This window comes from Aptenodytes patagonicus, chromosome 21 (genome assembly GCF_965638725.1).
Source record: "Aptenodytes patagonicus chromosome 21, bAptPat1.pri.cur, whole genome shotgun sequence".
Taxonomy (NCBI): Eukaryota; Metazoa; Chordata; class Aves; order Sphenisciformes; family Spheniscidae; genus Aptenodytes; species Aptenodytes patagonicus.
Window position 1 is genome coordinate 4,885,134 of NC_134969.1, and position 26,709 is coordinate 4,911,842.

A 26,709-nucleotide genomic window follows, 5' to 3' on the forward strand; every position below is an offset into this window, starting at 1 on the left:
TTTTCTTTTCTTTTTCCGCACGCCTCTGCAGGGCAGCGCTGCCAAGCAAGCGGGTGTGAGATGCAGTTTCCCTTTTCCCCTTGGCTCAGCCCCAGGGGCCGATCCTGCCTAGCACAGTATGGGGTGGGGGTGTCCCACTGCTCCGGGGGTGCCTGGGAGCAGCCCTGGGTTGTCCAAGGAGGCAAACAGGGGGGGACATGTACACTCCCCATTTGCCCGAGGGGGTGAGTTCAGCTCCAGTGCACCCTCCTTGCAGCAACTGTTCCCAGCCCTCCTGGGTGTAACGCTCTCCCCGAAAGCCAGGATTTGGGGCACCGACACTCATCCCACTGTGGGTGTCCTCTGGGATGCTCTGGTCCCACTGCTGGGATGGGGCTGGGCGGGCTGCAGTGGAGCTGGGGGTGGGTGGGGGGGTAGGTGTGTGTGAAGCAGCACTGGGGGCACCCCAGCCCTGTGATGTGGAGCCCAGCACTTATCAGGGTGCGGGCAGGAGCCCCTGGCAGCTGCCGATAAGAGCCCTGAGGAGGGGCCTGCCCGGCCCCCTGCTCCAGCCCCATCCCCGCAGACCGAGGCGCATCCCTGCACCATGCGCTCAAGAAGAAGCGAGGAGCCAGATCCCGGCTCTGGGGATGTCTGGACCCTCCAGCCCCTGCAGACAGGTAGGACCCGCCGTGCTGCTTGTCTGAGTGGGGACGTGGTGCCGGGGGCAGCGAGGCTCGTTGGGGCTCGGGCACCACCGGAACGTTAAAGGTTTACTGGGGGTTTATAGGGCAGAGCCTCTATTCACACCGTGCACGGGGGGGAAAAGTGCTCTTGGGACAGCTCAAGGGCACTGGGGAAACTGAGGCAGGAGGGCAGGTCTCCCTTGGCTTTGCCGGTCATGCCAAAGCCCCTGGGCCCGAGTCCCCGTCCGGGCATCTGTCCAGGTCCCCGTTGCATTGCCGGTGACTGCAGGCGGGTTTAGCAAATGTCTTGCAGAAGAGAGCTGCAAACCGCAGGTAAGGGTTAGCTTAACGCTTACAAGACGCTGGAGAACCCCCCTGGGGTGTGGGGGGACCCTGCTCGTGCCGGCCGGGCTCGTGCGAGGCTTCAGCCGGGATTGAGCAGTTTTCCTGCGCTGAGTCACAGCCTCCAAATATTTCCCATCGTGTTTTTCCAGCCCTGGCCGAGGAGGCTGAGCCTCCGCCGGCGCCTTCAGGCTGCGGAGAGAAGAGCAAAACACACACACCCCCCCCGCCAAGTGCTGTTATTTCCAGAGTGTCACCCTGTAACACCCAGCCAGCGAGGGGACAACACCGTGCGGGGGACCTGAGGGTGCTTGGGGACCTCCGGGGTCCCTAGGGCAGCTCCCAACCCCTGCCAGGGTGGCAGCTCCCTGCCCCAGAGGGTGGTGGGTTTATTCCCCAAATATACCGGGAATGGCAACAGTGAGCTTATTTTTGAGTCTAGCATGATTTTAGGGAGGGTGCTTTGAGATTTTTTTAATGCTAGTGGCTTTTCTACCGTATATATGGAGGGGTCTGGCTGCAGGGCCTCGGGGACCTGGTGTGGCTGGAGGTCCTGGTGGGATGGCACCGGCGGTTCAGCTGCGAAGAAGGGAAAATTGTGTTTGTGTGTGTGGTTTTTCAAAAGAAGTGAGAAAATGTCATCTTTTGGGGAACTGAAACAGCTCAGAAAATCAGTCAGTCACTAGGAAAGGGTCAAGTCGACAGGGAGATTCTGTCTGAGGAGGGATTTTTCCTGCTGCCTCCTGGCTCTCTTTGAGGCATCCGAAATATTTTGTTCAAATGGAAGAAATCCTCCAAGTAAAGGCGCCGTTTCTGGTCATAAAGCCACGCTGGGAAGGGCTGAGCCTTTGGGGGGGGCGGGGGGAGGAAAAAGAGAGGAAAAAATCCCCAAACCCTCTTTGCTGCAGTTTCACCCCAGCATGTCTGGCAAAATCAGCACCAGCATCTTGTGGAGTCACCGCTCTGCATCCCCACCCCACCTCACTTTTGCCAGCAATATCAGGGTGACACAGAGTCCAGCCGGGTCCCGGGGCACCCGGGGAGCAGCAATGCCACCCCAGCGCCCAACCTCCAGCCCTGCAAACCCAGCCTAGGCTCGTGTTTAAACCCCAGCGCCCGGGTGATGCGTCAAGCAATTGCAAACCCATCGGGGATGGCGACCGGTTTGCAACGCCCGAGCAAGTGGTGCCTGGCGCGAATCGGAGCCTTGCGACGGTTTTTTCAGCTCTCGGTGCCGTGGGCAGGCGGAAGGAGGGCTGCGAGCGCAGGGCTGCGCTGCAGCAGCGACTGGGTGAGGTTTTCGGCTTGGACAGGGCTCCCAGCAGCCGGCTGGAGCTGGGTACGTCGCTCACCTGCGAGGTGCATGCCTGCGTGGTGGTTTGGCTTGGGGAGCAGAGGGCACGAGCTCAGGTCACCTCCTCCAGTGCTTAAAAAAAAAAAATATATATATATATATGTACAGGTATTTTTATTTTTTTATAGATATAAAAAATGAAATATATATATACACAGAGTTATAGCCGTGCTTTCGGGTGGCTGGCAGCAGCCCAAGCTCCAGCAGCCCTCTGTACCAGCCCGGCACCCCTGGTGCACCAAGGTTTCTCTCCCTAGGAGAGGTTTGCAGCCCGGTGCCCGTGGCATTGCCCACCCCGCGGCAAGGAAGGAAAAAAATATCTTTTTGCATTACTTTCTATTGTTTCTGGCCGTCTCCCCTGCTGTGTTTGCAAGAAGATGCGGAGCGACCCGCTCTGGGTGGGACGGCTGCTCCGTGCCCCTCGTCCACCCCATCTTCGCTGCTCCTCTGCCCCTCTCCTCTGGCAAGGCCCTATTTAGGTACCTCCCTGCAGGCACGTGCGGGTGTTATATCCTCATGTTAAAGCAGAGACAAAAGGGTGCTCATAGACCCAAGGGCCGCCCAGGACGTGGCAGCTCTCCCCCCCTCCCCAGGGTGCAGCCCGGGAGGGAGCTGGTGCCTGGAGCCAGCGCTGCCCTGAGCCTCGCTCGGCGAGCTGCAAAGCAGGGAGGCTCTTGAAAGTGTTCTTTTTAATCCCTTCCCACCCACCCCCCCCCCCAGTCTTGCAAAGCTTGGCCTTAGCAGTAAGTCCTGGTTTGGGATGCAAATTTTCCTCCCCAGATTTTTTTTAAATCCACAGAGGGTTTACCATGGGCACCCAGCGCTTCCCGTGCTTCTCCCGACGGACGGCCGCCAGCAGTGAGGACGTCCGGGAAGGACCAGACCCTTGCTTTATTTTTCCCCCAATTTTTCTGCTACAGCATCAAATAACTCGGGGGTGAGCCGGTGCCGTGGGCCTCCTTTAACTCATCGCCTGGGTCACTGTATCAGTTTAACCCCCTTCCTTTTTTCAGGTGGTCACAATTATAAACCAATAAAATTCCTCACCCTGCGTTTAACCAAGGCCTGCAATTTGTAGGCGTATATACAATTTATCGGCAGCTTTCATTGTCTGTCTTGCGGGGCAGAAGGCGTGTTAATAACCTCCCTACCTGCAGCTGATAGTTATGATCCCAATATATGCAATTTTTTTTGCACTACAATTGCCCTCAATTTAAAAACGTAACGTGTTAGCGGTGGTTAAAATGCAGCAATGCAATGGGAAAATAATAATAATAATAATCGCGGGCTGTGCTGAATGAGTGCTTTAAGGCTGATGGAGCCCAAAGTGCTTTGCAAAATGGGCATTACCAGGGCTGAGCTGCTGTGCCGTAATACGGGGAAGGTGCGGCAGCATCGTGCCGTGCCGAGGGTTATCTCTCGCCGAGCCCGGCACCCGGATGAGTTGCAGGAGGGATTCGAGCAGCCGGGGAAGTCCTTATCCTGGAAGTTGGCCGGGATGGGGCTCAGCTCACCCAGGAATTCGTGCGGAGCTGGAGATGAGGGGGAATATCCGTGCCCTGAGCGTTGGCAGCTCGTTGCCCCGCGGCTGCGAGCAGACACCTGGACCAGCTGCATGGGCTGGAGATGGATAAATTCAGGCTGGAAACAAAGCAGCTCTTCAAGGGTGAGGCAGACGTGGAGGTTCAGCTCAAGCGAGCGGTGGCGGTGGGTGCAGGTCTCCGCCCTGGCTTTGCCCAGTGCCCGTGTCCGCACGGCCGTGGGCAATCCCACGTGTCTCCCGTGGCATCACACGCTTCCCAGCGGTGAGCAGCTGCCTCGGCAGAGCCTCTGCCGTGGTCACCCCGGACTGCGACGGAGTTGAGCCCCGCAGCCCCAGTGCTCCCAGTCCCCCCCGCAGCCCCTTTCCAGCGGTGGAGCCCCGGAGCTGCCCAGTGACCCCGGTGAAGGTTTTGCAGGGCGGTGGGGTGGAAGGGAAGGGACCGGCCCCTGCTCGCTGCCTTAGCTCACGGGAACAGAATGTGTCCTGCTCCTGGAGCCCAAAATATCCCCTGGCACCAGCCGCGCCCGGCGCCAGCCCTGCTTCCATGCGTAACCCACACCGTGCCCAGCCCCGCCGGGGCTGCCAGCCCGCAGCCGGGCCACCGGGTCACCGCTGTGGGACCGACACCGTCATCAGGGCGCACGCAGGGTATTGCCGATTCAGGACGCCGAGCACTGCTTTTTCAGCTGGGTTTTACCCAGAAATACGGCCTTGCACCCTGCCAGCACCCAGCCTGTGCACCGAGGTGGGCATCTTTGGGTCCCGGGAGTGTCAGGAGCCATCCCGCCGGTGGCCGGGAGCCAGAGTCCCTCCACATGCCCCTCTAAAATCAGCTCGATCCTTGCAGGCACAGAGGGAAAGCTTCACAGGGTGTGGGGGGGGTGGATAAGCGCCCGGCCCTCTGCTCCTTTGCAGCAGGTAATAAGCTGCTTTGGATTTGAGTGACAGTTTGGCTGTCACCGGGAAGCTGACTTGCTGTCCTCGCTGGGGACAAACTGGGCTTATCCTGGGGGAACTGCGGGCTCTGGGCACCGTGGGCTGTCAATCCCAACTGGCTGCTGGAGCATTTTAGTCCTTGAAAAGCAAGCCAGGCAGCAGCGACGGCGTGGTGGCGCGCGGGGAGGGCTGGGACCGGAGGCAGCCGTAATTCATTATGTGTCCCCGAGCTGCTGTCACCTCCTTCGCCCCGGGCTCTGGGGTGCCATCCTGCACCCCCAGCTCCGCGCCAGCCGAGGGATGAAGCACCCCGATGGGTGCACCCCATCCCACGCCCGCGCAACAGAAGGGAACAAATCAGCTCCACGGGCACCGCCGCTGCTCAGCCCTCAGCCCTCCATTTCTTTGCCTGGCGTCAGATTTGCAGCCCGAGCGGCCGTTCCCAGCCCCGGCCCGGGATGGGGGGGGGGGAGGGGGGGAACGGGACCTTTCCACGGCCGGGCGGGACCGGCCCGGGGCTGGCGGGGCCGGGGCTGGCCGGTCCCCGCCGCTCCGCCCGCTCCGCCCGCTGCTCCCGGCTTTCCTGGGTCGGCAGCGCCACTCGCTGGGGGCCGGCAGCAGCGCTGCCAACAACCCCGTGGCAAACCCGCCCTGCAGTCCTGCCGCAAACCTGCCCCGCTGCAAACCTGCCCCGCCGCAAACCTTCCCCGCGTCCCTGCTGCAAACCTTCCCCGCGTCCCTGCTGCAAACCTGCCCCGCTGCAAACCAGCCCCATGGCAAACCCGCCCTGCAGTCCTGCCGCAAACCAGCCCCACTGCAAACCTGCCCCACTGCAAACCTCCCCGCTGCAAACCTGCCCTGCATTCCTATTGCAAACCTTCCCCGCTGCAAACCAGCCCCATCGTAAACCTGCCCTGCATCCTCGCTGCAAACCAGCCCCGCTGCAAACCTTCCCTACTGCAAACCTTCCCCGCTGCAAACCTGCCCTGCGTTCCTGTTGCAAACCTTCCCCACTGTAAACCACCCCATGGCAAACCTTCCCCACATCCCTGCTGGAAACCTGCCCTGCTGCAAACCTCCCGCTGCAAACCAGCCCCATCGTAAACCTGCCCTGCATCCTCGCTGCAAACCAGCCCCACTGCAAACCTGCCCCACTGCAAACCTTCCCCGCTGCAAACCTGCCCTGCATTCCTATTGCAAACCTTCCCCACTGTAAACCACCCCATTGCAAACCTTCCCCACATCCCTGCTGCAAGCCCTGCTGCAAACCTTCCCCGCAGCCCCACTGCTGGCCCCACTGTCAACCCTCCCCGTGTCCCTGCTGCCAGCCCCACTGCCAACCCTGCCCGCCTTGCTGCCAGCTCTGCTGGGAGAGGCCCCCCTCATCCCATTTTCTTGCTGAATGGCTGGTTCACAGGATGGCAGGGGACGAGGGCCCACCCCAGAAAATAGAAAATGCGAGTTGCATCCTTCCCTCTCCCACGCGGGATTTGGAGCATCCCCGTCCCTCCTGAGAGCTCAGCAAGAGCTGGCTGCTCACCCTCGGTGTGGCGGGTCTCAGACCCTGTCCCCAGCACTCCCCCTGTGCCGCAGTCGTTGCACAAAGCAGGGAGCAGAGCCAGGACTGCGGCCGGGACACGAGCCTGCCCCTGCCCCTGCCTCTGCCCCTGCCCCTGCCCCTGCCCCTGCCCGGCGGCTTCTCTGAGCACCGGGGCAGCGGCTCTGCCCGCAGCCTGCCTGGATGGCAGCGGAGGGAAATGCCCCGTCTTCTTCTCTTCCCACCTGACGGAGAGGTCGGGGTACTCCCTGGGGACATGGGGAAAGCATGTCCTCCAAGGGCTGGAAGCGGAACGCATGAAATGGATGCTCTTATCTAAAAACACCTGGAAGGGGAGGGGGGGGCTGGAAAGCAAAGGTGTTGGGCAGTGCAGAGCCCCAGCTGGGCTTCACTGCTCCCCCTCCGAGCAAGCTCTGCAGCACACAGCGCTTTACAGCAGCAAAGCCTTTTCCTCTCATTATTTTCCTGACACCTCAAAGACGTCCCTCTAACCGCCGGGGGCTTTGGGGAGGAGGGTTTGACATCCCGAGCCGGGGTTTTTAGCAGCTCCTGCGGGCTGGAGGTGGGCTGTCACAGCAACCTGTGCCTTGCTGGAGCCAGGACACAGCCCTTCAGCTCAGATTTTGCTCCTGCGAGGATGCTGCTCAGCACCCAGGAGCTGTCGCGGGGGTTTGTGCCGCGTTCCCCTGACCCCCTCGCAGGATAACGCCTCTGCTGTCTAATCACCCACCGGGTGGGCTCCGAGCACGAGTCATAAAATATGGATGGTCTTGAGCTGCTAATGCCAGCCAGCCCCTGGCGTGACCGAGGAAGGGGAGGGGAGTCGGTGGCTCCGAGCACAGCACCCGGGGGTGGGCTCATCGCCCCCCCCCCCCGGCACCTTTGCAGCGGCGGGTGGCTCACCCGCGAGCTGCACGGGGACGAGGACACAAGGGTTTTCCCCGTGTGACAGACCAGTTTGGCATCGTTGCCATCCGCGTGTGCACGGGACGCTGCTCGTGCTGGTGCTGGGAAGGGTGCACGGTCCGGCAGCGGCTTCTCTGGCTGATAAAAATCGCTGTTCCTGGGTGAGACGTTGTAAGCGCTGGCTTTGCCTTGCTAGCTCTCCAAGATGGTTTCTCCAGGGTTTAGAGGTCCTGGAGCAGGAGCTGTCGGAGGAGGAAGGACAGGCGCAGGGGAGCTGATGGATGTCCCTGGCCGTTCCTGCTGGGAAGGAGGGCGAGCTGGCGAGCATCTCACCTCAGTCCCGGCTCGGCTGAAATCAGTAGGACTCCACCGTGAGCTGCTTTATCATCCCACGTGTTTAATAAGGGTGGTTTACGGCTTGACCCTCACTCTGGGGTTCCATCCCAGGCAAGGCTGCCCTTGAGTTTTGCTCCCCTGGGGCGAGCCGGGCGGTCGTGGGCACCCAGCTGGCCCCGCTCGCCCTCGCCCCGTGCCGCGAAGCCGGGCTGGTACAGATGCACGACAGCCATTTCCAGCCACACTGGTGGCTTCTCGCTCCGTGGCTGAAACGGGAACCCCAACCGTGACTGAAGGATGAGTCACATTTCCCAGAGCTGGCTACAGAAGAAGGGAATTAAATACATATATTCACGCTGAAAAAGGGAAGAGCGAGCTCTGGATCGCTTGGTGTGTTTCCAGAGGGGCTTAGCCAAAGCCGTGACACCGAAAGCCTGGGGTTTGTCATGGAGGAAGGTGATCTGTGTATCATGAGGGGATGGCGGGAGCTGGGGTGGGGTGGTGACCCCCCTCCCGGATGATGCAGCCCGATGGGGAGAAGCCGCTGAGCATCAGCAACGCACCCACGTGCACCGTGGGAAACCAGAGCTGTGCCGGGAGCTGCGGGAGAGCGGCCGGGAGTGATTTTGGCCGCGGCTCCCGACCTCGCTTGCTTTCTCCCGGCATCCCGGTGGCACATGGTGCCGGCACGCTGCCTGCCCAGCTCCTCCGGCTCTGCTGGCAGCGCCGGGATGCTCCTTGGCTCGCTCGCTCGGGAGAGCTCACCCAAATCGGGGGGCAGGAGGATGCAGCCCTGGGGTCTCCTTGTCAGCACCCCGCAGCTGCCGGGAGCACTGGTAAGACTTGAAAACAGTATCAGCGTCACCGGGAGAGTAACGGCTGCGGTTTCCCAGCTCGGGAGACAGCCCCAGTGCAGCTTTCGCTGCAGAAATCCCTCACAGAGCCTTGAACATCCCAGGATTTATTTGCCGGAGAGCTGGAGGCCACCAATTAATGAGGCTGGGATGGAAATGTTGCACAGAGGAGCCCGAAGGTGGGGGAGAGGGCGCCCGGGGAAGGCAGGGGGTGTCATAGGAGATCAAGAATCCCTCAAACAAACCTGCCCTGTCCATGTAAGCGACCTCCGCTCCCGCCCTGGCTGAGCTCCGCAGCGCAATCGATCGGGCAGGCAGCTGCCTCCCGCCCGCAGCCCTGCCGGCACCATGTTGCGTGTGCGTGTGGTCGTGCCAGCAGCTCCCTCCCAGGGACGCCGGGGTTTTGGGGGCGAGCTTTCCCTCGCCGGGGTGCTAAGGGCTGAATCCGCCTCCCAGGTGACCCAGGGAACATCATCTCAGGCTTCTGCGGGCAAACCCCATCCCTCTGGTGGGCATGGGAAGGTGAATTCGGTGCCGGCTGAGGCAGAGATGCTGCGGGGACAGGAAATTTCGGGTGGTTTTGCGATGATTTGGGGTTTGCAGCACGGTGCTGGGAGGTGCTCGCTGGCCGGGTGCTGCCGCAGACCCACGGGGCGAGGGGTGCCCACCCCAGGAGGGGTCTTAATGCCAGCGGGAGCAAATGGGCTTTGACATGTGCCCTCCCTTCAAGCTCAGAAAACACAGCAGCGAATAAAAACAACCCGTGTTTTATTATTTGAAGGCGATGCTTTGCCTTAAGGGGGATCTGACACACAAGCCTTGCCTCCGGATGGACGTTGGGGTCCACTGACAGGGGGAAGCTGAGCGAGACCAGCCCCATCGGGACTCCCCGGAGAGGATTTAGGGCCGAGGTTTGGCACGGGAGGGCTCAGGGACACAGGGCGGACGCCGGCGTGGGGAGATGCTGCGCCGAGAGGGAGCGGCGCGGCCAGACAAACAACGTGGCCAGACAAACAACCGCCCGCTGGGAATCGGACGGCGGCAAATGAGCACATGGCCGGGCTCCCCGGGCACCGGGGTCTCGCTCACGCCGCAGCGCAGCCGGTTGTTAGAAAGTTGGTGTTAAGCTGTTGGTGAGGATGAGGGTTTTTTTGTTTGTTTGTTTGTTTTTCTGGTATAGCAAGTGTTTGTTTCTGTAATTCAATGTATTACAGTGATTGAAAACTTTAATATAAAAATTAATCCAAGGAAAACAGGGGTTTGTTCACGTCTGAGCTTTCACTGGAGAGAATGGAAATTGAAAAAATATATATATATTAAAAAAAAATATATATTCTCTTGTTTTGCTCAAGGATGTTAAATACTCCCTCCCTCCGGCGGGTCAGATCTGAAGCCCCATGCGTGCCCCAGGAGCATTTGAATCCCGATTTTCTGTCCCTGGGCCAGCCGGTGGCCCCATAAACCCCCTCGCCCCGTGATTTAGGGCAGTCGCCCAACGGGAAAGGGAAGGGGCAGCGGGGTTCGATGCCTCGTGAACGTACTGATGGCTCTGCCCCCTCCTCCCCGCGCCCCGGCTGGGTCCTGCTGCCCAAGAGCCCGTTTGGGGGACGAGGCTGCGTCCCCCTGTTTCCCCAGGGGCTCCCATACAAGCTAACTTGAACAACGAGAGAGTAAAATCTGCACCCCAGTAATCAGACAGACTCGCGTGGAGGTTGGTGACGGTGTAAACAGTGTCACGTCCCTTCGGAGCCGTGCTACAGCCCCGCTGGGGTCGGGGTGCGGGGAGGGGGCCTGCCCCAACGCCCAGCCCAGGTGGGAGATGCCTTTTGTAGGGTTTTCTCTCGCCCGTCATCCCCAGCTCACCCCACACCTCACCCACCCCCCTCTCCCCGCTGCCCCCCCAATACCCCACCCCACAGCACCCCATTGACACACCGGCCCCAGCTTCCCCCGGCCCCGAATGCCTCCATGTGATGCCCTAATTGATGCCAAGTCCCCACCCGGCAGTACCCCGCACCCCACCTGGCCCCCAATCCCCACCCCACAGCACCCTGCTCTCCGACTGACCCCCAAACCCCATGTCACCCCAAATCCCTCCACCTGCAGTGCTGCAGTAACTGGCCCAAGACCCCCAGCCCACAATACCCCAACGCCCCAGCTGACCCCAAATCCCCACCCCACAGCACCCCAACACCCTCTTGGCCCCCAGATCCCCCAACCCCAAGTCCCACAGCACCTGGTTACCGACCCCTAATCCTCCTAACCCCAAATCCTTCCTGTCCCCAAATGCCCCCCTCCGGGCACCCCAGCACCCCCTGACCACAAAGCCTCACCCCGTGCCCCCATCACCCCATCACCCCCCCCCCCAAACTTCCACAGTCCCCCTCACCCCCAACCCCAAAGCCTCACCTCAGCCCTCTCAGCACCCCATCACCCCCCACCCCAACCCCCCCAGCACCCCAGCACTCCCCACCCCAAACCCCCACGACCCCTGTCACCCTGTGACCCCCAAAGCCTCACTCCAATCCCCCCAGCACCCCAGTACCCCCACCCCAAATTCCCAAGGCCTCCCTCACCCCCAACCCCCCCCAGCACCCCCAACCCCAAACCCCCACGACCCCTGTCACCCTGTGACCCCCAAAGCCTCACTCCAATCCCCCCAGCACCCCCCACCCCAAATTCCCAAGGCCTCCCTCACCCCCAACCCCCCCAACACCACAGCACCCCCCACCCCAACCCCCCCCGGCCCCCCGACCCCCCCCCTTTCACGTCCCTCCCACTGCCCCGTTCCGCGGCGAGGGGGCGTGTCCTACCACCGGAGGCGTGGCCTGTCGCGAGGGGGCGTGGCCTCCCGCCGGGCGGACTACAACTCCCGGCATGCTCCGCGCGCCCCTTTCCCCCCGAGGCTTCCGGCGGGGCCGGCCCGGGAGCGGCGGAGGGAGCCGGCGGCCGCGGGCAGCAGGTGAGGGCGGGCGGCCCGGGGGAGCCCCGCCGGGGGTTGGCCAGGCCCGGCCCCTCTCCCCGGCGGCAGCGCTCCGGCTGGGGGGCGGTGGTGTGCGGGCGAGGGGGGGGGGGCGAGAGGGGCCTGCGTGGGGGTGTCGGGGGGTGTCGGGGGGGCCGGTGAGGGGTGAGCGTTGGGGTGTCAGTGAGGGGAAGCGGGAGGGGGGGGGGGGGGCGCGGGGACGAAGGGTCACTTCGGGCCGTGCTCCGTCCCCCTGACCCGGCGGGGACCCCCGGAGCTCCCCGGCGGCTGGAGGCTGGGGCTCTGCCCGCTGGGCCGGCTCTGCGGGCGGGCCGGGCCGGGTCGGGCCGGGCCGGGCCGGGTCGGGCCTCCCGCGGCCGGGGGCTTCCTCGGCGGGGCAGCCCGTCCGGGAGCCGGCTCGCAGTTCAAACTCATGCTGTAAACCCGCTTTAAAACGAAAGAAGCGGCAGCGCGCCGGCCGGAGCTTCGGTTTCCGTGCAGCGCTGTCCTCCGAAGGGCTTGGGCTGGGACTAAAAGTAAAAGCTGGATTTTTCACCTGCCTTGCCGTCCCGTTGCTTTCTGTGGGAGCGCTTTCACCTTTCTTTAAGTTCTTTTCCGAGGCAGCCCCTTTGGTATTTCTTTGTTTGATCTGTTCTGTCTTAATGTTGGCTGAAATTTGAACCGTCCCCGCTGTGCTTTCTCGTTTAATTGTTCTTTCCTTCTGTTTGCGTGCAGACGAATTATTGACCTCTCTGCCTTGCATTGGGTTGTGTTTGTCCAGGTGAAGGTAGGTGAGGGCTTGGTGCCCCTCTCTGGGGCTGAAGGTACTGGAAAAAAGTGCGTGAGGTGAGAAGGTGCTTTAATCGAGGCCGAAATGAAGTAAAAAGCTCCTCTTCTCAAACGTTAGGATGTTTAAATGTTGCTTCCACGAGCCTAGAAAGAGAAGTCCGGATGCTCGTGGTTGCTCCTCTAATGTGTAAAGAAACCTTGAATTCTACAGGAGTGAGTTTTAATCTTGAAGCTTGCCTTTGAAAAACATGAAGGTCAGCAAGTCCCGAGCAGAATCAGGTTTGCTCGCAAAGGAAGGGGAACGATGAAGTTTTCTGTGGTCCGCTCTTGGCGGGTTAAAGGCTCGGTTCGGCTGCATTAGCTTGATGTGCTGGTGTTGGAGAAGTTGCACGGGAGCGTAATTAAATTCCTCTGCCTGCTACGATTTCAGCATCAATGCCTGTTGCTCTTCAAACATACCATTTAAATTAATCCAGATTGCTTTTGAGAGTAGACAGGACCTAAAATTGTAACTTTACATAGTTTAAATTCCTTCTCAACTGAGAGTGCAAAAAAGGGGGAATAAAGCCAAAATGAGGCCACTTATGAGGGATCCTTGTTGGCACACAGTTAGGCCAATTAAAGTTAATACCTTGGATGGTGATGGCAACAAACCCCTTTTCCCATTCAGAGTAGGTTTAAACTTGTTGTTTCCAACAGTGCTGGAAATGACTGCGCTGGTCTGTCCTAAATGAGTGTGGTTTCAAGTGTGTCAGCTTGTACTTTCACAGGGCTGGCTTTGTTATCGGATAATATCTCAAAGGGTGTTTTTGTATGGAACGTTTCCTTTCTGGCCTACCAAGAAACGGCTGGATGAGCTGTATCTGAGGCACAGAGCATCCTCAAGTCCTGGAAGATGGGGAGGGGGAGTCCCGTTGGGAGTACGGGGCAGTGCAGAGAGGCTGCCACAAACAAGGGGAATGTGATTGCATCCTTGTTTTCATGCCGCTGGATCAGTAATCTGTGATTATACAGCCTTCTACTTCATTCAATCACTGGTTAATTTGATTTCCAGTTTAATTTGATGACAGTTTTGAGCGCCAAATCACTTGTATTTAAACAAATGGCTTCTATTTTGATCAAATTTCATTGTGTTTGGCATGTGTTGGGGCATTATATGTATTAAAAATCGCTGACGCTGCAGTTCCTGCAGGTCTATTAGTTGGTGATGAATATTCAGTTACGAGCTATACAAAACCTGTGTCTGGCAGGGAGTGGGAGAGGGGGGGCTTAAAGCAAAGCCCACGCAATGGTGGAAGTTGCGCTGATACTAGTTTTTTATCACTGGTCTAAGCGATGCCCTGCACGAAGCAAGTTGCAGATATCCTTGGGGTCATCTGGGTCACCTCAAAACACGTTCATTTTTCAGGCAAACCCAGAACTTTGGGCTACAGGGAGTGCAAGGAAGCTGGTACGGCTGCTGGGGGCAAAGATGTCGTCTTGTTCCTGCTTCCGTTAAAGGTGGGAGTGGAGTGCGTGTAGTGAAGAGATGCTCCATGTCATTCAGAATCGGTTCCCTAATTTTGTTAAGTTGGGATTTTCTGCATACAAGTGCCGTGTGGGCTTTTTGTGAGTGTGAGAATGCTTTTTTTTTTTTCTGGCGGGTTTGGAGCCCGTGGAAAACTAATGGATGTGCGACTGCGGCAGCGGCAGCGTTAGGCCTCGGCTTTGTGTCGAGGGGAAAAAAGCCCTTTTAGAGATCTATTTTTATCGTTTAATTAGTAGCTCTTGCTGACTTGTCAATGAGGTGATAACTATTTCCAGTTCTTTTCTGCGCGGTGGGGTCACGCATTAGTCAGGCAGTGAATGCACCAGCCAGCAGCCGTACCCTTGGCTGGCTCTGGCTGGGGGTTTTTAACTCCTTCCAAACTGTGCCCCCAAATCCAAGGGCAGATTCCAGGTGAGGAGTCAGCGTATAGATATATAAGGAATTTTGTCAGTTTTCAGCTGAGGGCCTCAAAGTGCTTTCCAAATGGTGACCGTCCTTAATTTTTCTCTGCCCCGGAGGACTTTCTGTATCTCGTAAGAAACTGAGGTGTGGAGGCTGGTGTGATTTGCTGATGGCTGGGTGACAGGCTTGGGATCATAGGTAAAAGCAGATTTCCTGATTGCGGCTCTTATCTGCTGGTTTTGAATGACTCGGGTCAATCTTTCAGGGTTGGAAGGTGGCCATGCAAAGCCTCTAGCAATGACTAATTACGCATTGGTATTTATGCTCCTTGCAAATGAGGAATCGCTGTTTTCCCGATTTTTCGAGATGACGAAGCCATTAACCTACAGATACTCTTTCTTGTGTTGCTGGTTCTATTGCGTGTGGTGTCGACTTGTTTTTGATTATCAGCTGTGCTGAGATACGGAGATGAGAGGCAGCTTTCGTCCCCAGCTACAGCCTGGTTGTCACACTGTTTGAATTTCTTTGTTTACTGATGACTGTATGCTCTTTCCACATTGCACTGGGGAAGGGATGGGGGAGGGAGGACTAATTATATCCAGAGAGAGGCTTTTAATGCTATTACTCAAAGGAACAGGCTTCATCTCGTAACTGAATGAATTGTGTGAAATAACACGAAGCACCGGTGGCAAAGATATGAAAATTGAGAGCAGTCCAAATGATTTCTCTCTGCTGAATCCTGGAAATAGATTTTTTCTTTTTTCTTTTCCCCCCCCTCAAGCCGTTGGCTAGCAGCAGCAATCGGAGGAGTGGGGAATGGGTAAACAGGTTGTTAACTTTATTCTTTTGTGTTTGTGCTTTTGGCATGCTGATTACAAAACACAGTTAAGAATTGCTTACCTACCAGCTGCACAGCTAAGTTCAGAAGTCGTGATGGGCAATGCATTATCATGAACTAATTAACCATGTCTGCTGAATGTCATGGGGCAAAATAAGGTGCATACTGATGAGGTCGGTTTGTGCAAGTCTGGCACTTCTCTAGCTCCTGCACTAAGCTCCTAGCCTACTCCAGCTGCGTGCCTTTTGAAACAGATTTGGTAAAGATCATTGGACTTTGGTAAAGTCTAACAGCACTTAAACTGGAGGGTTTGAACCTTTTCGCTTTGCCAGCTCCGGAAAGCTGCTGCTGAAAGTATGAACCTCTTTGCAGACAAGTGAGGTGCTGGCAGCCAGGTTTTCCTTTGGTTAACCAATGCACAAAAGTGACCCCCTTAATTAGAGCTGTGTTGCCATAGACTTAGTTGTCCAAAATCCATCAAGATTAATCCCCACCATTGATTTTAAACCGGTGGCAGCCCCTTACGGGCCTCCTTCATTGCCTTACACTTGTCTGTGGGAGGGGTGAATCTCTCTGAACGTGCCTACTTTTCTCCCCTAAAGACAGGTAGATTTTAAGGGTGCAAGCAAGAAGAATTTGGCCCGAGTCCTACTGAGAAGCCTTGATTTGTAAACTTGGATCAAAGTCTGAGAGGCACTGTCTTGTTTGGTGTCTGCACAGTGTTTAGCATGAGGGCGTGCTCAGGGCTCTCGATGTTATAAACACTGTGCTGCAGAGGGTGGCTTAGCCAAAAAAGAGGTTATTGGTAGACGTGGCCTTCAGGTAGGAGGTTAGGATCGCAAGCTGTGTCTCAGCGGGTTTGCAGAGGCTCTGCTCGTGGAGGTGAAGTTTCCAGAGGTGCTTATGGATGGGGGGAAAAAGCCAAAGGTCGTCGCCTTCAGAGAATTTGAGCTTTGAACAAAGCGTGTAACTGTCTAAGCCAATTTTAAGGGAACTTTGGCATTTGCTGTACTCGCATGCCTTTGTGAAGGTTGTGTTCTCTTGTCTAATTCTTGTCTCCTACTTAAAGTCAAGTCAGTAATGTTTATGTCACCGACTAAATTCGCTGGTATAGGTCTGGGGTAGTCGGCTGTTCAAGCAGTGCCTGCTGAAAGTGCGGTTTCTATCAATATTATTTCTGCCTTGGCAAGAGCTCCCCTGCGGATGCATAAAAGTGCTGGTGGTGGTATGTTATTGATTACTCTCATCTCCAGAGCTGTCTAAAAGATTTTGCAGGTCTGGTGTGCTGCCAAGATCTGCGGGAAGCGGGTTTGCAGGTACAGCCATTACCGGCAAGCCTTCGCGTCCTAGCGCTGAAGAGACTTCAGCGGGTTTACGCAGGGATGGAAGCAGGGTCAAGAGGGTTTGGACTGGTCTTTGCTGGCTGAACAGGCTGCCTCAGGTTCTCTGGGAATGCATTTTAAAGCTGCTCTGCTGCAATATTGACAGTGGAGATCTGGATGGACCCGCAGAATTTCAGTTACTGATCTGTGCTCCTGTAGGGAGTGACCTTGTGCTGCCTGGGTTATCTTTATCAGCTGGGACCTAGAAGGAGGAGGATAATAATTACTGAAATAAGTGATAGGCTGTCTGATTTGTGCTAGCAAGGTTGGTCTTTTATTGTTGGGGATATTAAGTCTAGTCTGTCTGTTGTGAACCAGGTGTAATTTACTGCTAGGTGGGAAACAGCAGAAGTAGGAAAAGGGCTGCTAAGTCCATTTGGGTTTTGTTCCCCTGTAAAGGGTGTTTGTATGATGCCAAAAGAGGGAACAAATAATTAGAAGCAAAGTCTTTTTCACTTACATTTTTTGATTAGTAGCAGGCGAGAAGTGGCATGTTCCCTGTAGGGTCACTGAAACTTCATTTACCTTGTGCTGAGAGTTAAATTAGTGCTTATAGGCTGCTCCTAACTTGATCTGTATCCTGTTCCTCCCGGCTGTGGATCAGGGCCAGAGGTGAGCAAGGTCATAGAAATTTTCATCTTGTACTTCCAAATCAATTTTTAACATCCAGTTCCACAATTATCGACAGAAAAAACGGAGATTGCAGGCATGTTTAAACACAATTTCTCTTGGCTCAGCTGTGCCTTTTTAGAGTAACATCAACCTTTGGGTGGAATTGTCAAATGAGTGCTGTCAGGCTCTCTTGGCTTGTGCTATTTTACAGCAGTTCGGAAATTAGCTATGGCTTTAGGCCATCTGGCTTTTCTGTTACCTGTTCAGAACAAAGTGAAGATAGTTAATAGAGGGCCAGCACTGGCAGAGCGGGGAAACTTGAGGAAAATTCATACCTGCTAACTCAACCTGACACCTAACATTACAGGAGGTGGTTTTTGCTGCTGTTACTGTTCTGTTTCACTTGTCTTAAATACTGGATTATTTTTTCTGACTAGGAAGATAAATAGGGTTTGCAGGGAGGGAAGGTCCTAGGCTGGAAAACTTGGCTCATGCACGGGCTGCTCAGTTGCTGTTGCTGATGTCTCGGTTCAGGCTGGCTCCTTCCATACCTCACCCAGCGAAGCTGTGTTATTTGGGAGCATTAAGAAAGTATCCAGCTTCCCTGGGGGGGTGTTGGTGGGCTTACGCAGAATGCATCTGGTGGAAAGAAATCAGGGAATTTTCAAGATTAATTTACTAAGCAGGCTTTCTGAGGTGTCTTGAACACGTTGCAGTGCGTGCAGTCTGGTCACCAGCATTAGGCACGCAGAAACCTGTGTGAACACATCAGGCTTGGAAAGTAGAATGAGGGAGCGCTGCGAGACTGCTGGATCTCCAAAATCAATTTGACGCTAGTGATTACATTAATCAGTACTATTTCTCATCCGCTTTTAGCTTCAAAATGAAGCCTTCTAAGTATTCTAATGACTGGGTTCTGTCTACCTATCAACTAGACTGAGTACAGGGAAAATAAGGATGCTTGGGTGGACGGGAGGCCTAATTTAGCTGTGTTGCTGCCGTGCTGTTTGATGTCAGGCAAGTCACTTGTTCCTGTACCTGTTTCATCCTCCTGTTTATCCTCTCTAAGATTACGTGTGCTTAGTGAGGGCATAGTCATACTGGTGTTCATAGCTAGAGGGACGTATTAACGCAACTCAGCCTTAAGGGCCATAATTAGCAGCCAGGTTATACTGGTCCGGGTCCCATCATACTACGTGTCGTACGGTGTGTGGATGGGGCCTTTAGTAAATAGAATATGAATAACGAGGAAGCGTTTGTCTGAGTAGCAGGTATGGGTTGGGTAGGTCCGGCAATGCAGATGGGTATTGCTGCTGTGCTCTGGCTGAATCAGCAGTGTTCAAGTAGTTGTTTCTTAATTTGCACCATGTCCTATATTTTGTGAACGTGTAATTTGAAGTTTTAGCTCTGCATTTTTTTTTTTTACTGGAATGTTTTTCCAGGTTTCACACTGGACTTTTCTGCCTGTGGATCTTGTTTTCTGTGTTAAGTTCCTTTGCAGGGGAGGATTTTTCAGAGCTTTCCTAGTGTAATAGGAACAAGTTTGCCTTGATTCTTCAGTAAATTACTGCTGCTTTTGGAAAGTGGTATTTATAAAGCTGCTGTGCTATATTTCAGGGTGGAAAGGGGGGGGGGAGAAACAAACAGAAATCTGTTTCTCCTTTAATATGAAATTGTATAGGTGATGCTCTTGCACGGAGAGAGCAGCAGTCCTTGCATAAACACTGGCTATATTAACATTTCTAACTAGTAAGTTTATGGATAATCTCTTCTTTTAGAGGATTTATTCTGATTTGAAAGCATTAGTCTCTGGGAAAATGAAACCTCTTTTAAATCCACTTTGTTGAGACTCGAGACTGGGGAACTGCTGGTAAGCCCTGCCATCTTTCTCCAGCTTTTCTGCGGGCCTGATTGAAAATGCAGTGGAGAGAGACACAGCTGGTCCAGAGGCATCTGGGGGTTGGTTTTAGGTGCTTTATCCAGTTGTGTCAAAACGGATTTGGAAACTGTTCGCTCTGTTCCTGTAATGAGTACGTGCAGCTTTGAGCGCTGCCAAAAAAAAAAAAAGCCCCGAAACCAAACAACCCAAGAGGTGAGAAAGATTAAATGTTTATGGGAACTGTGAAGAGTCTTAAAGCTGCTCGTCTGCACGATGCTGTGGTTTTGGGATGCTGGGGGAAGGCTGTCTTCGGTGACCGAAATGTCAGTCTGCCTGCTAGTGCTGGGCACTTTCACAATTGCCGAGGCGTACCTTCATTTCGGGTAGCTGATTCATGGCCCTGTATATTTAATCATAGTTTCTACAGCAGTTAAATCTAACGAGAGGGTGGAGTTCGCTTTCAGTTCATTGTGGGTTTTTCGCGAATATTATGGCTGATTCATTAATGTGTTCTGCCGATCGGAGTCGTTTTTATAGGGGACTAATGTTGAAGGATATTCTGCGTTTGTGGTGTGTGTAATGAGCACTGAAACAACTCTAGCTTTTTTTAATAGCTGGCATGAGCATTTCTTCAGGTTTGTTTGTACCATGCTGTCTGGCTGCACTGCTAAGTAAACGCAAAGAGTAGGATTCCATATGTTGGTGCGAGATGTTTGGCTTACTACCTTTTGATTATCAGTTAAGATAGTAGAACTACCTGATCGTATATACGGGCGGATGACAGTGAGTCCTGTGCTCTCCACAAATCGTTCCCTCGGGGTTTGACATTATCTGTTGGCTCATAAGTTATTGGGACACTCTTTACAACTGCAGTTTAGCCCTGTTTTACTGAAAGCTCAAATTCTTAGGTATTTCCAAGGTGACTTTGCTGCAGGAAGCTATTCAAGCCTTCATTCTTAATGCCAGTAGCAAGGGTTTTGATTTGCATAATCAAGATAATGCGGTGGATAGTGTTTCTTTGTGTATTTAAAGCTACATGTCGTCTTGCCCTATGAAAATACGGTGCATTCTTGAACTTAGAGCACAACATTGATCCTGGAGAAATGCATTAGCTGAATGGGTCCTCAGTGGGCAGCACTTCTGGGATGGCTGACCATGCTGCTAATGAGTTGGGCTTCAACAAAGCCTCGTCTGAAGTTGATGTTAGTGGCCGCTCTTGGGAAAGCGTGATGGCTTGTGCTGTTGTTTGCCTGCATCGATCGTCCACTCTGTTCATCCTTGCACCCCTTTTGAGCATGAACGCTTTAAAAGCAACTAAAGCTTTCTCGTCCAAAATTCTGGTTCTGGTATGACATGAGGCTTGCCACTGACAACGAGGGCAGTTGAAATAGGAGTCTGTTGGGAATGGATTTGTACCTGCATTAAACAGAAGGAGAATGTGTCCATTGCCAACAGTCTGTCAGGGAGATGCTGGTTAAAAATCATTGCGTTTAACTTACTGTGTGCTGGGTTCACCAGCAGCAGACTGACTTTTGCCTGTGTTCCCAAGATGAATCATGTTTGGGGTTAAGCTGCTGTTCACAAATGGCCAGTAAAGCAGTTGGGAATGTGGTGCACGAGGAGCTGGGGTGGCGCATGTCAGCATGCGGCTCGGCTCCATCAGTGATGTTAGTGTCTCACCCTCCGTGGTGATTAGCTCCTGTATTATTGTAGGTGTCCCTTCCATGCCTGTCCCTTGTAGTCGGAGATCAGAGAAGCTTTCCCTGTTACACAGAGACTTTGCAGGTGAAGTGGAGGCCCTGGATTATTTGCCTTTTCTGTTACAGCACTGAAGGCAGAAACAGTTTGGTCCTTGCTTTCTGACTGTAGTAGTTGGGACATGAAATCTTCTAAACCTGCATTTGTGGAGCTTTCTCGCAGTTGCAGGCTTGAGTCTTAAATTCAGTGTCCCCACAGGCTCTGTCTTCAAAAAGAATTACGTGCTAGAAAGCTGTATTTTTGATGGCTGATACTAACCGAGCTGAGCTGCCTTGCAATTGCTGTTTGACTGTGTTTGAAGTAGCCATTGTGGGGTGAAGTGTTTGCTGTCTTTTAGCAGAGTGATTGTCAAATAGTTTCATTCAGTGCACTCGGCTTTTTAACAGATGGGATAGATTTTTGTGAGCCTGGGCAACCACAGCAATTGTTTTGCAAGGTGAGACATTTCTGTTTTGACGGGCAGGAGAAATAATAATGTTGTGTGATTCATAAGAGTGATGAGTCTTTGGTTTTGGATCGGTGAACCTTTTTTTTTTTAAAGGATATTAGCATTTGTCTTCAAAGAAATCTAGTTGAAAGCTAAAAGCTAACAGAAACAGTTCCTGAGCCGTGCTGATAGGATGTGTCCTGTGGATAGAGCTCTCGGTATGCTTGAGGGGGCTGGAAGAATTGGTGCTTAGGCAATGTGAGCCACGCAGCACCGCGCTCACAAATTCTTCCCCTTGTGCTCAGGGTGCGGAGAGGGACGGTGGCACTGAGGGCAGTGCTGCGTGGGTGAATGAGGGCTCTGCCTGGATGCGGGTCGCTGCTGTGCTGGCCGCAGCTTCTGGAGGGGCCTGGGAGCTATGGCGTAGCAGATCTGCTTCAGGTCTGCTGGGGAAATGATTAACCGTGCCGGGAATCCAGCCCTGTCAATAGCCAGTGTTTCAAATGGAAGCGTACTGCAGATGGCCAGGTTTGCTAAACGGCACACAGAGACCGCAAGCAGGGGAGAAGGGAAGGAGATTTCAGTCTCTGGTGCTTGCTGTATTTGGTGTGCATTGCAAAGCAGTACAGGATTGGTCTCTCGCACTGATTTTGTGCCTTGGCAAAGGCAGCAGAAAGTATCTGTTTGAATAATCGGGCAGACTCTGGTGGCCAGGCACTCCGTTTGCATAATGCAGCCCTGTTCCTGCTGAGAATCCAGGTCTAGCCTAAATACCTGCAGACTCGCGGGATTATGATGTTGGGGGCAGGTCCTGCAGGAGTGAGCACGGCAGAAGATCGGCTCCCATTTCAGCATTTTATTGCCTGCTCTCAGGGCTATCGCTTCCTTTGCAAAGGGGTTATTTCCTTCCTGTAACATGGTATTGAATGGGAGGAGTGTGTGCAAGAAAGTGAAAATCTGTAGTCGTCTGTGGTGATGACTGAGCCATTGCATTTTAAATTTAGTCACATTTACTGTTGCTATCTGGGGACATCTGGGGCAGGTAATGTGTCAGCTGGATTGCAGGACCTGATCTGCCAGTTGAGAGAGAGAGTCCCCAGAAGTGAGAGAGAGCGCATGTGGGTTTTAGCGGATTGCCAGTTTAATTGGCCTACATGTGAGTTTGAGCTGTTTTTGTGGCTGGAGGATTGCTGATTTCTGTTGTGATCCCTTAACAAAACAGTTCTTGTGGAGGCAGGCTCTGCCATTAGGCTTTGTGTCTCAGGCCACCGCAGTACAAAGGCTTTGCTGGAAGTGGAGCGGGCTTTCTGTGCCCTGCGTGCCTCTTGTGTCCATCTGTGCTGTCTGAGGGAGAGCTGGAATTTGGAAATGCTTTTAATTGTGCAGGGGAGCAGGTGGCTTTCCATTGCATGGGTTTACAATGAATTGTTTATTCCGGTGTAGACTGGGGTAGGGTTTTGTTGCTGTCTATTGTTCCAAGAAAATGGGAGAAATGAGGGGCAGAAAGGGTAGAACTGGTTGAACTGGAATTCCCGGGTCATGCCTGGCTTTGGGTTATGAAGTGCAAGGTCCTGCTCATTTCAAAACCTGGGGCTGGCAAATCCTGGCGCATTGGGATCTGTTGGCATTTCGGGTTTTTGCTCCTAAGTGTATTGGAGGAGTTTAATAATAGTTTTGTAGCAGAGATCTCAAATAATCTTATAAATATGAGTAAACAAGTCCTGTTTTGCCACAGTATTAGATACTCTGAGAGTATCTAGCATAGATACTCGTGGCCTGGTGATCTAACTGGCTCAAACAGCATGGAAAGATAAGGATGGCACCTTTCCTTTGGTGTTTGCTGTGGAAAAAAGGAATAGAGGAGTGGGCAGGATCTGATGATTCATGTCAGATCTTTCAAGCCTGTTTGTGGTGCTGGGAAGCTTGACTTGATGCCTTCCTAACCCAGTCTTACCCCTTCTCTGTGACAGCAGACTGTGCTCTCCAGTGTGAGACCCCTGTTTTGGGTTGCAGCTGTGTAAACACCTAAAACTGCTGTAGCTGCTGAAGAAGAGGTCCTGTGTGTTCACTCCCTTCCCTTATACTGAAACAACTGTTTCTGGGCCATGTGACAAACAAATTGAGGAACTGAATGGGATTAAAACCAGCTGTTTCTGCACCAGGCTGGTTTTGACTGGGGTCAGCTGCTCGGTGAGATTCCCGATGCCAGCAGAGAGGAGGGCAGGCAGAGCTGCTCTGTGAGCTGCCAAGCGCCTGCGAAACTACGGCTTTCGTTGCCTTCTGCATGGAGCTATTTTGGGGTTCAAGTGCAGTTGCTCTGGTCTGTGTTTGGTGGTTGTGCCTGCATGCCCTCACCTGGTGCTTGCCACTGAATTGCTCCCTTGAGGAAGCTTTCAGGTTTAGTTGTTTCTCCGGTTTCGTTTTCAGTTCAAACTAACCCGAAAAAGCTGTGACGCTGCAGGCGTGGAAGAGCTATGCTGAACTCTACAGGGTTAGGATGGTTTGTTCCTTGGGGGGGCTTTTCCTCAGGCCTGTTAATTTTTGTGGGAAGCCTGTTCTTTCCTTTGGCTCACACAGATGAATGCTTTCTCCTGACAGAAAGCTTATTTTATCCCAAATGCACTACCGTGTTACATTTTTGCAAGACATCAGGGAAATTGGGGTGCTTTGGTTCTTTTTGTGGTGCGCTCTCTTTGCTGCAAATACAGGTATGTGACATAGAGACCTCACTAGTTTGCTATGGTAAAAGCTACTCAAAGCTTGACTCTGCAGCAAGATGGTTAATACCCAGACCTAACCCAAGACTGAAGGGAAGTCTCAGTGATGGGGAGAGCAGCTGAAGAAACCAGTCACTTCATTCCCTTTGGCTGCTGAAACCGGGATGGAGCTGGGGAGGTGTTACGGTTGAGTGGTCTGAGCTAGTCCCTGCTGCAGAGCAGTTGTAGCTCGGTTCGTGGGCTGCCTTTCCCTGGAGCTCCCTGACCCATCTGGAGGCACAGGGAGAGGCTGCAGAGAAGGTGCAGTTACAGGTTCTAGCAAATAAATTTACAGTGAAGCAAATTGCTGATAGTTGGCAGAGCTCCTGCAGCTTTCTGCGTGCGCATTCCTCGCTCTTGGGCTGTGAGAGTGCAAACCTGTTAGCTTAAGTCCCAGTGAAAGCTGCTGCCGGTTTCTGTTCGATTGGGTGTGGGCGTTTTACAGCTCACTGTATTCTGGGTTAGCTGTTTATTGCTGTTATGCAGCTGTTGTGTATCTAAACACTGTTTTTTGTGGACACCTCCTTGTGAATTGAAGTGTTCCTCAGATGAAGTCATTTAGGAAATCTCCATTTATAGGCAAACCCCAAAGCTGGCTGACAAATACCCTGCCTGGCCTTCAAATGAATTGCATCATCTGTCCAACTTTGACTTATGTCAGAGGGGAGAGGATACCTATCAATTCTGAAGATTGCTGTCAGCGTCATTACTTTACAGAGTGAAGCTGGGTCAGATTGGATCAAGCTTCAGCTCCTTTTTACATCAAAATAGCTACTCCGCAATACCCTTTTTATTGCGGAACAGAGTTTCCCTTTAATAAACCTGTCCCTGTAGGTCAGTGTAATCTGCACAAACGCTTCCTTTGGCCATCTTACTACGAGGTGTCCCTTTAGAACAGCTCGGCTTGACGTTTGGAAGTGAGAAGTGGCGGTGTGCTGGGCGTTCACATGCCGCGATGCGATCCCTACGCGCAGGGACCGAGCTCCTTATTTCGCGCGGCAGAGGCATGCAGCAAGCCTGTTGAACGTGTGCCCTTGCGGGTGCGCTGAGTCGCAGCGTATGTGCTGGGGATGGATGACTGTCAGCAGTGGCAAAGTGGTGGGTTTTGCTCCTTAGAAGGGCATGTTGTGCTGGGGTAGGGATGGAGAGGGCGTTCCACTGCGTGGCTTTCTGTGGACGCATCTAACCGGGTTAAGCGTTGAACGTGAGTGGGTATGTGTTGTGCAGTCTCTCTGTGGCTAACGACACCTCCTTGGAAGCATGGGCCATGCTGAAAAATCTTTCTTCTCCTTAAAATGGAATATTTCACCACCTACTACCTTCTGTAAGAACTGAACCAAGGTGTGTTTCGCTTTCGTTTAAAATGAGTAAGTTTTCCAGCTGTAGGTAAGGATACAATCCTAACGTGAGTTCAGCACATTTTTACATTTCCAGAAATGCTGTCAGCTTATACTTGTGGCTGCCTGATATGCATGCAGATTTCTAACTCCTGGGGCTTTCTCAGGGCTACCTTTGAAGTCTTAAAAGCGTAGCAAAGCACTTTTTGTTTATTTCTAGTTTATACGGCTCAGTATGGATTTAGGTCCTGCTAGTGTTAACATTTTTTCTTAATACGCCTTTTCCATATTAAGTTTTGTTAAGTGATCACATTCTCCTTCAGTTGCATTCCTTTTCCTCTGTTTTGTTGCTCTGATATAGTTAAGTCCATTCCCAGAAACCTTCTCGTTTAAAATTTGCTGGGAGTGCTAGCATAGGTGGAGGGAATGGGGGGTACTTCTGTACCATTCCTCATGCTGGCACCTATCAAAAGGTCTTGTTTGCAAAGCAAACGATCAGTTTCTGGCTTGTTGATAGCTGTGCTTGGGAGTGTGTGTGTGTGTGTGGGGGGGCATGGAGTGTGTTAACGAACCTGCTCTGATGTCCAAGGACACAGCAGTTGAACAGAACAGAAAGGCTGAATCTGGTGTACAAGAGAGGTCAGCAGAAAGTCATAGCTTACAGTTCAAGCTGCTCATTTTTTGAAGGATTTCTTCCTTATTGGATTTTAATTCTCTTTTGAAGCTCCTAACAGGCTCTTTCTCATATTGGAATTCTGTTATATCACCTTGCGAGGTATATATAATTCTCGCTTAGCTCTTAGATGGATTTATTCAAGGTGATCCAGAGTCAAGTGATCTGACAGACCGCCCAGGTGTGCTGGTTCCCGAGGCAGGGCTGTGAGCTGCTCCCGTCCGAGGCATGTCTTACGTGTGGTGGGGGATCCTCTGCTTGTGAACCGGGAGCTCACTGTGCCAGGTATGCAGACCAGAGAGCCAGCTCCAGTGAGCTGACAGTTAATACACCCCATCTGAAGGCATTTCCTCAGCTAGCAGCTTCTGTGCCTTGGAAATGTGTTTGAGATGTGGTGCTTTCTCCTTCCACGTCCTATCTGTTCACTGAGCTGTTCGTTGCTGTTGAAATTGATTTCCTCTTGTTTAATTTTGCACAGTTGGTAGAAGAGCAGTTTTCAGTGGGTTGACTTTTCTTGGACCAGATCAACTTGCCCACCTGCAGGGCATGATGTGAGATTTGCTTGTTCAGTTGGGTGTTTTTCTAGCCATTGTTACGGTGGAAGGTCCTTCTGTGGCTGAAAAGAAGCGGTGACAGTTTGTTGAGCTCTTAATGCAGCTAAATGTGTTGGCTGGAAATTGTCATCTCTAAATTGAGAGTTAGCAGAGTGGCAATGAGAGAATGAGAGCAGGCTGAAAGAAACATTCCTGTTCATGGTGGAGTTTCAGGAGATCACCACCGCCTTTAAGGTCATCCTCCCTGAGGTTTAGGGGGAGTGTATCAGTCCAAAACCTCCAGCAGGTCTGAAAGATGAATGACCATGTGTGAATTAG

General features: G+C 53.4%; 1 protein-coding gene across 3 annotated transcripts in view; it reads left to right on the forward strand.

The window, feature by feature from the left end:
• The first annotated feature begins 11,417 nt into the window (after window positions 1–11,417).
• The window catches only part of PHACTR4 (phosphatase and actin regulator 4), a 69,804-nt gene continuing 54,512 nt past the window's right edge, over window positions 11,418–26,709 (forward strand). Inside the window, exons 1-3 of one of the 3 annotated variants that reach the window (XM_076357202.1) lie at window positions 11,434–11,456; window positions 12,192–12,243; window positions 13,654–13,745. The gene's annotated coding sequence lies outside the window, so the exon portion shown is untranslated. Of the gene's footprint in view, window positions 11,457–12,191; window positions 12,244–13,653; window positions 13,746–26,709 lie in introns of all 3 variants that reach the window. The other 2 variants (XM_076357201.1, XM_076357199.1) reach the window with 2 other exon arrangements.